This window comes from Triticum aestivum, chromosome 2A, assembly GCF_018294505.1.
Source record: "Triticum aestivum cultivar Chinese Spring chromosome 2A, IWGSC CS RefSeq v2.1, whole genome shotgun sequence".
NCBI classification, from domain to species: Eukaryota; Viridiplantae; Streptophyta; class Magnoliopsida; order Poales; family Poaceae; genus Triticum; species Triticum aestivum.
The window spans coordinates 673,784,190-673,796,171 of record NC_057797.1 but is presented as its reverse complement, the minus strand read 5'-3'; positions in this window follow the sequence as shown (position 1 = coordinate 673,796,171).

The following is an 11,982-nucleotide window of genomic DNA, read 5'->3' as shown; positions in this document are numbered from 1 at the left end:
CTCTAAGGTGCCCTGATATGGAATCATAGCAATTCATCTCCTTGCTACTCTGAAACCATGCACCATCTACTTAAGCGTGGAATTGTTGCCTACCAAGTTGAACCTTCGTTATCTATCCCTCTCCATCCCTCTAATTGTGTGTCTCGTGTCTCAGCTCAAGAGACGTTCTTTCTTCTCACTCCGTGAGTTCATCCTGACTTGCTCGATCTTTGAGAAGATTGATTCTGGTAGAGTTCCCATTCCTTTGGTCGTAGTGTTTTGCTGAAGATCTCTAAGGCAAGGACGTCAAGGTCATTATGAAGAAATGAATCAACATCCTCGAGAAGGGCAGTTGGATCATGAAGTTTGTGCAGATTCATAGTGTCCCCTATGTCTTCTTACCTCACGTCTTGAATCTCGGGACGAGATTCTTGTTTAGTGGGGGTGAGTTGTCACAGCCCTAGATTTTGCTGTAAATAGTTGCATCAGAGTGCATCATGCATCATGTTTAATTCCAAGAAATTTGGAATTGAGGGAATTTTCAAAGCCTCAAATTAAATATAAGGGCTAAGAACCCAAAAATCTCATTCATTGTTACCAAAAATCCTTCATTGATGTTTGACAATTTTGGCAAGGGTTTTGGTCCAAACCAAAATTACTGAAGCATTTTTAAGGATTTATTTTTGGGACTCTGAATTTAAATTAATAGCTATTTGAATTTGAATTATATTCATATAATTAGAATATAACTTCAAATGCCACTGAAATGTTTTATGTGCTTTGGAAAAGTCCATCTAGCAACATAAAAATATTTCAGAGGAGTTGGCACTGGTTTTGAATCTTGTTTGAATTTAAAACAGTGGCCAAATAAATAAAAAGAAAACAAACAGAAAATAAAACAGAGTAGAACAGAAGAACTAACCTGGGCTAGCTTACCCGTCAGCCCACTTACCTGGCCAGCTGGCGGCCCGGTAAGACAGCCCAGCCCACCAGGGGCAGAGGCGTCTTCCACCTCGCGCCAGTCGGATGCAGGGCGTGTGTCCGCCGCACGCCGGCGCACGCCCCGCCACCTCCTGCCTGCTTGCTCGCCGCTAGAGACGGGCCCGTGCGCCATGACACCCCCCGGACCCCCTCGACCTTTCCCCTCACTCCCTGGTTCTCTCTCCCTCTCTGGTTCTCTCCCCGCAGCCGCCCGAGAACGCTGTCATCGCGCCACCGTGCACCGCCGCGGCCACAACCACTCCCTCGCTCCCTCTCCGTCCCAGCCGTCTCCGCCTAGCCATCTTCGTCCTCTCCACCGAGTCACGCGGCATCAGAAGCTCTGCTGCGCCGCCACCGCCGCCGTTTCCTCGTCGGCCACCGAATATCGTCGTCGTCGATTCGTCGCCCCGAGCGCCTCCCCGAGCCCACGGAGCTGCTCTTCGACCCCCAGTGAGCTATTTCACCGTCTCCCCTTATCCCCGTGGCATGTAGCTCGCCGTAGCATCACTCTCCGCCGTGCCCGCGAGCTTCACGCCGCCGGCGAAGTCGTCACCGTGGCTAGAGCAAGCCCAGCTTGCCCCTGAGCACGTCATCGCGCTCGTGCTGCTCCCAGGAGCCGAACTAGCCCACCCGTTCGTCCCACCATGCACCACAACGCCGATTCCAAGCACTCCCAAACTCCGGCCGCCGTGCAAGTCGCTGCCGCCGTCGACTTAGCCCACCGGAGCTGCCGCTGCATGCATCCCTCGATGCGGCCGAGCAAGGGCTATGCCTTGGTGGCCTCAGCGCGCCAAACCCCTGCCCGTAGCGCATTTCCGAGCGTCCCCGCCGCGCCTGAGTGCTCGTCGGCGTTTAACTCCGGCAGGACGACGTGGCACGTCATTAGCCGCTAATGACCCTGCTAATGACCCCCCTCTCACTGAAAAACGGGCCCCACACCAAAATTAACCCTGGGATTTATTCCCTGTTTAGCTTAGATTAATCCAGCTGACCCCACATGTCAGTTTGACCCTGCTGACATGGCGTTTGACTGGGCCCACCTGTCTGTGACTCGAACCAGCCCTGAGACACTGACGTGTGGGTCCCAGACGTCAGGTTTGACCTGGACTGGCGTTGTTGACCGGATGACGTCGTGCAGTCATCATGCTGATGCAGTAATGCATTTTCTGGTTTTAGTCTAATTTAAAATAGCTAGGAAATTCCAGAAAAAAGCCCCAAACTTCTAAAATTCATAGAAAATTATCTATAACTCCAAATAAGATAAATAATATATGAAAAATTATCAGAAAAATCCAAAGAATCTGTTTATGGCATTTTCATGCATGTCTGAACAAGTTAACCTCACTGAATAGTACAATTCATGATTATGGAAGAAATGGTAATTAATTTTGGAGTTGGAATTTGCTATAGGTTTGAATTCCACTTCAATGAATATGACTAACTGTTGCACTAGGTCAATTCAGTACTTTAATATGACATATCATTCATATGAATGTGCATTGCATTGATTGTGGTTCCTTTTTGTTTGCCGGTGTTGTTCCCCCTCGGTAGATGTTGTTCCAACGTGGTGATCGTTGACACTAATGAAGACCCAATGTTATCTTCAGAAGTGCCAGGCAAGCAAAAACCCCTTGTTCATTCCGATACAAGCCCACTCTCTCGCTCCTGCTCTCTTTTACTGCATTAGGACAACAACGATTCAACTGTTACATGCTGCGGTAGTTGAACCCCTTTCCTCTGCATGACCTGTCATTGCCACAGTAAATAGATGAAACCCACTAGCATGAGTAGGAGTTGTTTGAGCCCTGATGTGCCTACTCATTCTTGCTTGTTGTCATGCCTGCTACTGCTTAGAGTTGAGTCAGGTCTGATTCATCGAGAATGAATTGGAACGTGGTGAACATGTCCTACCGTTGAGAGCTAAGTGTGTGAACACGATTTGGTAAAGGTAGCGGTGAGAGGCCATGTAGGAGTACATGGTGGGTTGTCTCATTGAAACCGTCATCAGGAACTGAGTTCTGTGTTTGTGATCCATGAACAGTTACTACCACACATTGGGCTCCGGGCGCTCCAAGCTCTCTCGACTTATTAATCAACTTGATCTCTATCTAGGAGTTGCAACTAGTCTCTGGTGTTTGTAGGTAGTGTTAGTAGTCTACCAAGTGGCACTCGGTACAGGTGGGCTTGGGACAGACTAGGCACAGTGGCACGGTGTACCAAGTGGCACCCGGATGGTGGGCTTGGGAACCCTGCACACATCGTTTGGGGCCGTGAGCGACACCCCGGCCGGATCTCCTTGCGGATGGAACCCGAATAGGTGATAAACCTGGACTAGAGACTTGGTGGTTAGTCAGGTCGTGGCCGACTCCCTCGCCCGGCTTCCGCTTGAAGGTTGCCGAGGTACATGATGTGTATAGGGCTATAAGTGGCGAGAGCGTGTGTGAAGAAGTACACCCCTGCAGGGTTATCATTATCTATTCGAATAGCCGGATTCTTCGGATATGGAAACTTGGACCCCTTGCATAGTTCATAGACAAGTGAAAGTGGATACTCTAAAACTCGCAAGATAAGCGTGAGTGCTATGGATGGTCTTCTCGTAGGGAGACGGGAGCGGATCCATAGTGGTGTATTGATATGGTGAATATGTGGACTCGTGTGCGCCACCTCAAAGAGTTGCTTGCAGTCGTAGTTCAGGTTAGCCACTGAGTCAAAGCTGGCTTGCTGCAGTTAAACTTCACCACCCCCCTTTATTGTTACCAATGCATATGTAGATAGTCCTGATGTAAGTCTTGCTGGGTACATTTGTACTCACGTTTGCTTATTTTATGTTTTGCAGAGAGACGTCAGTCTCGCTAGTAGTTCCATGAGGACTTCGACATTTAGCTTGATACCTCAGCTACGATCTTGTGCCCTCGGCAGGATCTGGTAGATAGTCAGGCTTCTCAGCCTTTTTCATTTGTAGTTGTCTGTACTCAGACATGTTAAGCATCCACTTGTGCTTTGACTTGTATGCTCTGAATGTTGGGTCATGAGACCCATGTTTGTAATATCTCGCTCCTCGGAGCCTAATGAATAAATACTTGAGTCGTAAAGTTATGTTGTGATGCCATGTTGTATTTACACATGTCGAGCATATTGTGTGTATGACTGAAATGCTTGGTATGTGTGGGATCCGACAACCTAGTTGTTTATCCTTGGTAGCCTCTCTTATGGGGAAATGTAGTCTTGTGCTTCCATGAGCCATAGTAGTCCGCTACAGCCCCGTTCACCAGAGTCCTGCTAGCCCAACACTACTGCTCAGGACACTTGACTGGCCGGCATGTGCTTCACTTCGTTCCTGTGTCTGTCCCTTCGGGGAAATGTCATGCGGTGACATCCGGAGTCCTGCCTAGCCTGCTACAGCCCGGGTTCCCGGAGTCCTGTTAGCCCAGTGCTACAGCCCGAATTCACACGCTGCTGACCGACATGCTCGATGTGATTCATGTATGCATGTCCCCATAAGTTGGTGCTGCTTTGGGTTCATGACTAGCCATGTCGGCCCAGGTTCTTTGTCATATGGATGCTAGCGGCACTATCATATACGTGAGCCAAAAGGCGCAAACGGTCCCGGGCCAGGTAAGGTGGCACCCGTGGGAATACCGTGCGTGAGGCCGCAAAGTGATATGATGTGTTACATGCTAGATCGGTGTGACTTAGGATCGGGGTCCTGACACTTCAGATTACTAGGGTCGCTGGTGCTGCATCTGGCTAGCCAATTGTCCTCACCCATGCAAAAGCGGGTCATGAGGTTTGTTAATGCGGCCATCGTTCTCGGTTTGTTTTGGCCGAGGTGTCTATCGAGCCATTCGTCGTGGACGCTGTGCTTGAAAGCCGCTAAGGCTTCGGTGTCCGGACAGTCGACAATCTGGTTCTTTTTGGTAAGGAACCTATTCCAAAGCTTTTGGGCTGACTCTCCGGGCTGTTGGGTTATGTGACTCAGGTCGTCCGCATCCGGAGGTCGGACATAAGTCCCTTGAAAGTTTGCCCGGAAGGCGACTTCGAGCTCTTCCCAACTTCCAATGGAGCTGTCGGGGAGGCCTTTGAGCCAGTGACGGGCTGGCCCTTTGAGTTTGAGAGGTAAGTACTGAAGGAAATATGCCCTAGGGGCAATAATAAAGTTATTATTTATTTCCTTATAATCATGATAAATGTTTATTATTCATGCTAGAATTGTATTAACCGGAAACATAATACATGTGTGAATACATAGACAAACAAAGTGTCACTAGTATGCCTCTACTTGACTAGCTCGTTAATCAAAGATGGTTATGTTTCCTAACCATGAACAATGAGTTGTTATTTGATTAACGGGATCACATCATTAAGAGAATGATCTGATTGACATGACCCATTCCATTAGCTTAGCACACCGATCGTTTAGTATGTTGCTATTGCTTTCTTCATGACTTATACATGTTCCTATAACTATGAGATTATGCAACTCCCGTTTACCGGAGGAACACTTTGGGTACTACCAAACGTCACAACGTAACTGGGTGATTATAAAGGAGTACTACAAGTGTCTCCAAAGGTACATGTTGAGTTGGCGTATTTCGAGATTAGGTTTTGTCACTCCGATTGTTGGAGAGGCATCTCTGGGCCCTCTCGGTAATGCACATCACTTAAGCCATTCAAGCATTGCAACTAAATGAGTTAGTTGCAGGATGATGTATTACAGAACGAGTAAAGAGACTTGTCGGTAACAAGATTGAACTAGGTATGGGATACCGACGATCGAATCTCGGGCAAGTAACATACCGATGACAAAGGGAACAACGTATATTGTTATGCGGTCTGACCGATAAAGATCTTCGTAGAATATGTAGGAGCCAATATGGGCATCCAGGTCCCGCTATTGGTTATTGACCGGAGACATGTCTCGCTCATGTCTACATTGTTCTCGAACCCATAGGGTCCGCACGCTTAAGGTTACGATGATAGTTATATTATGAGTTTATGCATTTTGATGTACCGAAGGTTGTTCGGAGTCCGAGATGAGATCACAGACATGACGAGGAACTCCGGAATGGTCCGGAGATAAAGTTTGATATATATGATAATAGTGTTTAGTCACCGGAAGGGTTCCGGAAATCACCGGAAGGGGTTCCGGATGTTTCCCGAAATGTTTGGGTACGAGAACACTTTATTTGGGCCAAAGGGGAAAGCCCACAAGGTTTTTGGAAAGCGCAAAAGGAAGTTTTGCGGAGTCCAGGGGCCAGACGCCAGGGTCCCTGGCGTCTGGGTCCAGACGCCGGGATCCCTGGCGTCTGGCCCTGGAGTCCGAGAAGGACTCTTGCCTATCGGGTGAAACCGACTTTGTGGAGACTTTTACTCCAAGTTTCGACCCCAGGGCTCAAGATATAAATAGAGGGGCAGGGCTAGCACCAAAGACAGATCAAGAAACACAAGTTGATCCACGTGATCTATTCCTTAGCCGTGTGCGGTGCCCCCAGCCACCATATTCCTCGATAATACTGTAGCGGAGTTTAGGCGAAGCCCTGCTGCTGTAGTGCATCAAGATCGTCACCACGCCGTCGTGCTGACGGAACTCTTCCCCGACACTTTGCTGGATCGGAGTCCGAGGATCGTCATCGAGCTGAACGTGTGCTCGAACTCGGAGGTGTCGTAGTTTCGGTGCTTGATCGGTCGGATCGGGAAGATGTACGACTACTTCCTCTACGTTGCGTCAACGCTTCCGCAGTCGGTCTGCATGGGTACGTAGACAACACTCTCCCATCTCGTTGCTATGCATCACATGATCTTGCGTGAGCGTAGGAATTTTTTTGAAATTACTACGAAACCCTACAGTGGCATTAGAGCCTAGGTTATTTATGTTGATGTTATATGCACGAGTAGAACACAAGTGAGTTGTGGGCGATATAAGTCATACTGCCTACCAGCATGTCATACTTTGGTTCGGCGGCATTGTTGGACGAGACGACCCGGACCAACATTACGCGTACGCCCACGTGAGACCGGTTCCCCCGACGTGCTTTGCACATAGGTGGCTTGCGGGCGACTGTCTCTCCAACTTTAGTTGAACCAAGTATGGCTACGCCCGGTCCTTGCAAAGGTTAAAACGGAGTCTATTTGACAAACTATCGTTGTGGTTTTGATGCGTAGGTGAGATTGGTTCTTGCTTAAGCCCGTTGCAGCCACGTAAAACTTGCAACAACAAAGTAGAGGACGTCTAACTTGTTTTTGCAGGGCATGTTGTGATGTGATATGGTCAAGACATGATGCTGAATTTTATTGTATGAGATGATCATGTTTTGTAACCGAGTTATCGGCAACTGGAAGGAGCCTTATGGTTGTCGCTTTATTGTATGCAATGCAATCGCGATGTAATGCTTTACTTTTATCACTAAGCGGTAGCGATAGTCGTAGAAGCACGAGCTTGGCGAGACGACAACGATGCTACGATGGAGATCAAGGTGTCACGCCGGTGACGATGGTGATCAGACGGTGCTTCGGAGATGGAGATCACAAGCACAAGATGATGATGGCCATATCATATCACTTATATTGATTGCATGTGATGTTTATCCTTTTATGCATCTTATCTTGCTTTGATTGATGGTAGCATTATAAGATGATCTCTCACTAAATTATCAAGAAGTGTTCTCCCTGAGTATGCACCGTTGCGAAAGTTCTTCGTGCTGAGACACCACGTGATCATCGGGTGTGATAGGTTCTATGTTCAAATACAACGGGTGCAAAACAGTTGCATACGCGGAATACTCAGGTTATACTTGACGAGCCAAGCATATACAGATATGGCCTCGGAACACGGAGACCGAAAGGTCGAGCGTGAATTTTATAGTAGATATGATCAACATAACGATGTTCACCATTGAAAACTACTCCATCTCACGTGATGATCGGTTATGGTTTAGTTGATTTGGATCACGTAATCACTTAGAGGATTAGAGGGATGTCTATCTAAGTGGGAGTTCTTTAATTAATTTGATTAACCGAACTTAAATTTATCATGAACTTAGTCCTGGTAGTATTTTGCAAATTATGTTGTAGATTAATAGCTCGCGTTGTTGCTTCCCTGTGTTTATTTTGATATGTTCCTAGAGAAAATTGTGTTGAAAGATGTTAGTAGCAATGATGCGGATTGGATCCGTGATCTGAGGTTTATCCTCATTGTTGCACAGAAGAATTATGTCCTTGATGCACCGCTAGGTGACGGACCTATTGCAGGAGCAGATGCAGACGTTATGAATGTTTGGCTAGCTCAATATGATGACTACTTGATAGTTTAGTGCACCATGCTTAATGGCTTAGAATCGGGACTTCAAAGATGTTTTGAACGTCATAGAGCATATGAGATGTTCCAGGAGTTGAAGTTAATATTTCAAGCAAATACCCGAGTTGAGAGATATGACGTCTCTAACAAGTTCTATAGCTAAAAGATGGAGGAGAATCGCTCAACTAGTGAGCATGTGCCCAGATTGTCTGAGTACAACAATCGCTTGAATCAAGTGGGAGTTAATCTTCCAGATAAGATAGTGATTGACAGAATTCTCTAGTCACCATCACCAAGTTAGTAGAACTTTGTGATGAACTATGATATGCGAGGGATAACGGAAACGATTCCCAAGCTCTTCGTAATGCGGAAATTGATGAAGGTAGAAATCGAGAAAAACATCAAGTGTTGATGGTAGACAAGACCACTAGTTTCAAAAAAAGGGCAGAGGGAAGAAGGGGAACTTCAAGAAGAACGGCAAGCAAGTTGCTGCTCAAGTGAAGAAGCCCAAGTCTGGTCCTAAGCCTGAGACTAAGTGCTTCTACTGCAAAGGGACTGGTCACTGGAAGCGGAACTACCCCAAGTGATTGGCGGATAAGAAGGATGGCAAAGTGAACATAAGTATATTTGATATACATGTTATTGATGTGTACTTTACTAGTGTTTATAGCAAACCCTCAGTATTTGATACTAGTTCAGTTGCTAAGATTAGTAACTCGAAACAGGAGTTGCAGAATAAACAGAGACTAGTTAAGGGTGAAGTGACAATGTGTGTTGGAAGTGGTTCCAAGATTGATATGATCATCATCGCACACTCCCTATACTTTCGGGATTAGTGTTGAACCTGAATAAGTGTTATTTGGTTTTTGCGTTGAGCATGAATATGATTTGATCATGTTTATTGCAATACGGTTATTCATTGAAGTCAGAGAATAATTGTTGTTCTGTTTACATGAATAAAACCTTCGATGGTCATACACCCATGAAACAAGTTCATTGGATCTCGATTGTAGTGATACACATATTCATAATATTGAAACCACAAGATGCGAACTTAATAATGATAGTGCAACTTATTTGTGGCATTGCCGTTTAGGTCATATTGGTGTAAAGCACATGAAGAAACTCCATGCTGATGGGCTTTTGGAATCACTTGATTATGAATCAGTTGATGCGTGCGAACCATGCCTCTTGGGCAAGATGACTAAGACTCTGTTCTACGGAACAATGGAGCGAGCAACAGATTTGTTGGAAATCATACATACTGATGTATGTGGTCCGATGAATATTGAGGCTTGCGACAAGTATCATTATTTTCTGATCTTCATAGATGATTTGAGCAGATATGAGTATATCTACTTGATGAAACATAAGTCTGAAACATTTGAAAAGTTCAAAGAATTTCAGAGTGAAGTGAAAAATCATCGTAACAAGAAAATAAAATTTCTACGATCTGATCATAGAGAAGAGTATTTGAGTTACGAGTTTGGCCTTCAGTTAAAACAATGTGAAATAGTTTCACTACTCATGCCACCTGGAACACCACAATGTAATGGTGTGTCCGAATGTCATAACCGTACTTTATTGGATATAGTGCAAACTATGATGTATCTTACCGATCTACCACTATCGTTTTGGGGTTATGCATTAGAGATAGCTGCATTCACGTTAAATAGGGCACCATCAAAATCCGTTGAGACAACACAATCTGAACTGTGGTTTGGCAAGAAACCAAAGTTGTCGTTTCTTAAAGTTTGGGGTTGTGATGCTTATATGAAAAAGTTTCATCCTAATAAGCTCAAACCCAAATCGGAAAAATATGTCTTCATAGGATACCCAAAGGAGACTGTTGGGTACACCTTCTATCACAAATCCGAAGACAAGACTTTTGTTACTAAATTCGGAGTTTTTCTAGAGAAGGAGTTTCTCTCGAAAGAAGTGAGTGGGAGGAAAATAGAACTTGATGAGGTAACTGTACCTGCTCCTTTATTGGAAAGTAGTTCATCATAGAAATTTGTTCCTGTGACTCCTACACCAATTAGTGAGGAAGCTAATGATGATGATCATGAAACTTCAGATCAAGTTACTACCGAATCTCGTAGGTAAACGAGAGTGAGATCCGCACCAGTGTGGTACGGTAATCCTGTTCTGGAAGTCATGTTACTAGACCATGACGAACTTGCGAACTATGAGGAAGCGATGATGAGCCCAGATTCCGCAAAATGGTTTGAGGCCATGAAATCTGAGATATGATCCATGTATGAGAACAAAGTATGGACTTTGATGGATTTGCCCGATGATCGGCAAGCCATAGAAAATAAATGGATCTTCAAGAGGAAGACAGACGCTGATAGTAGTGTTACTATCTACAAAGCAAGAATTGTCGCAAAAAAGGTTTTCGACAAGTTCAAGGTGTTGACTACGATGAGATTTTCTCACTCGTATCTATGCTTAAGTCTGTCCGAATCATGTTAGCAATTGCCGCATTTTATGAAATCTGGCAAATGGATAAAAAAAACTGCATTCCTTAATGGATTTACTAAAGGAGAGTTGTATACAATGCAACTAGAAGGTTTTGTCGATCCTAAAGGTGTTAACTAAATATGCAAGCTCCAGCGATCCATCTATGGACTGGTGCAAGCATCTCGGAGTTGGAATATACGCTTTGATGAGTTGATCAAAGCATATAGTTTTATACAGACTTGTGGTGAAGCTGTATTTACAAGAAAGTGAGTGGGAGCACTACAACATTTCTGATAAGTATATGTGTATGACATATAGTTGATCGGAAATAATGTAGAATTATTCTGTAAAGCATAAATGAGTGTTTGAAAGGAGTTTTTCAAAGAAAGACTTCGGTGAAGCTGCTTACATATTGAGCATCAAGATCTATAGAGATAGATCAAGACGCTTGATAAGTTTTTTCAATAAGTACATACCTTGACAAGATTTTGAAGTAGTTCAAAATGGAGCAGTCAAAGAAAGAGTTCTTGCCTGTATTACAAGGTGTGAAGTTGAGTAAGACTCAAAGCCCGACCACGGCAGAAGATAGAAAGAGAATGAAAGTCATTCCCTATGCCTCAGCCATAGGTTCTATAAAGTATGCCATGCTGTGTACCAGATCTATTGTATACCCTACACTGTTTTAAGCAAGGGAGTACAATAGTGATCTAAGAGTAGATCACTAGACAACGGTCAAAATTATCCTTGGTGGAATAAGGAAATATTTCTCAATTATGGAGGTGAACAAAAAGGTTCGTCGTAAAAGGTTACGTCGATGCAAGTTTTGACACAGATCTGGATGACTCTAAGTCTCGATCTAGATACATATTGAAAGTGGGAGCAATTAGCTAGAGTAGCTCCGTGCAGAGCATTGTTGACATAAATATTTGCAAAATACTTACGGATTTGAATGTGACATACCCGTTGACTAAAATTATCTCACAAGCAAAACATGATCACACCTTAGTACTCTTTGGGTGTTAATCACATAGCGATGTGAACTTCACTGACTCTAGTAAAACCCTTTGGGTGTTGATCACATATCGATGTGAACTATGGGTGTTAATCACATGGTGATGTGAACTATTGCTGTTAAATCACATGGCGATGTGAACTAGATTATTGACTCTAGTGCAAGTGGGAGACTGAAGGAAATATGCCCTAGAGGCAATAATAAAGTTATTATTTATTTCCTTATAATCATGATAAATGTTTATTATTCATGC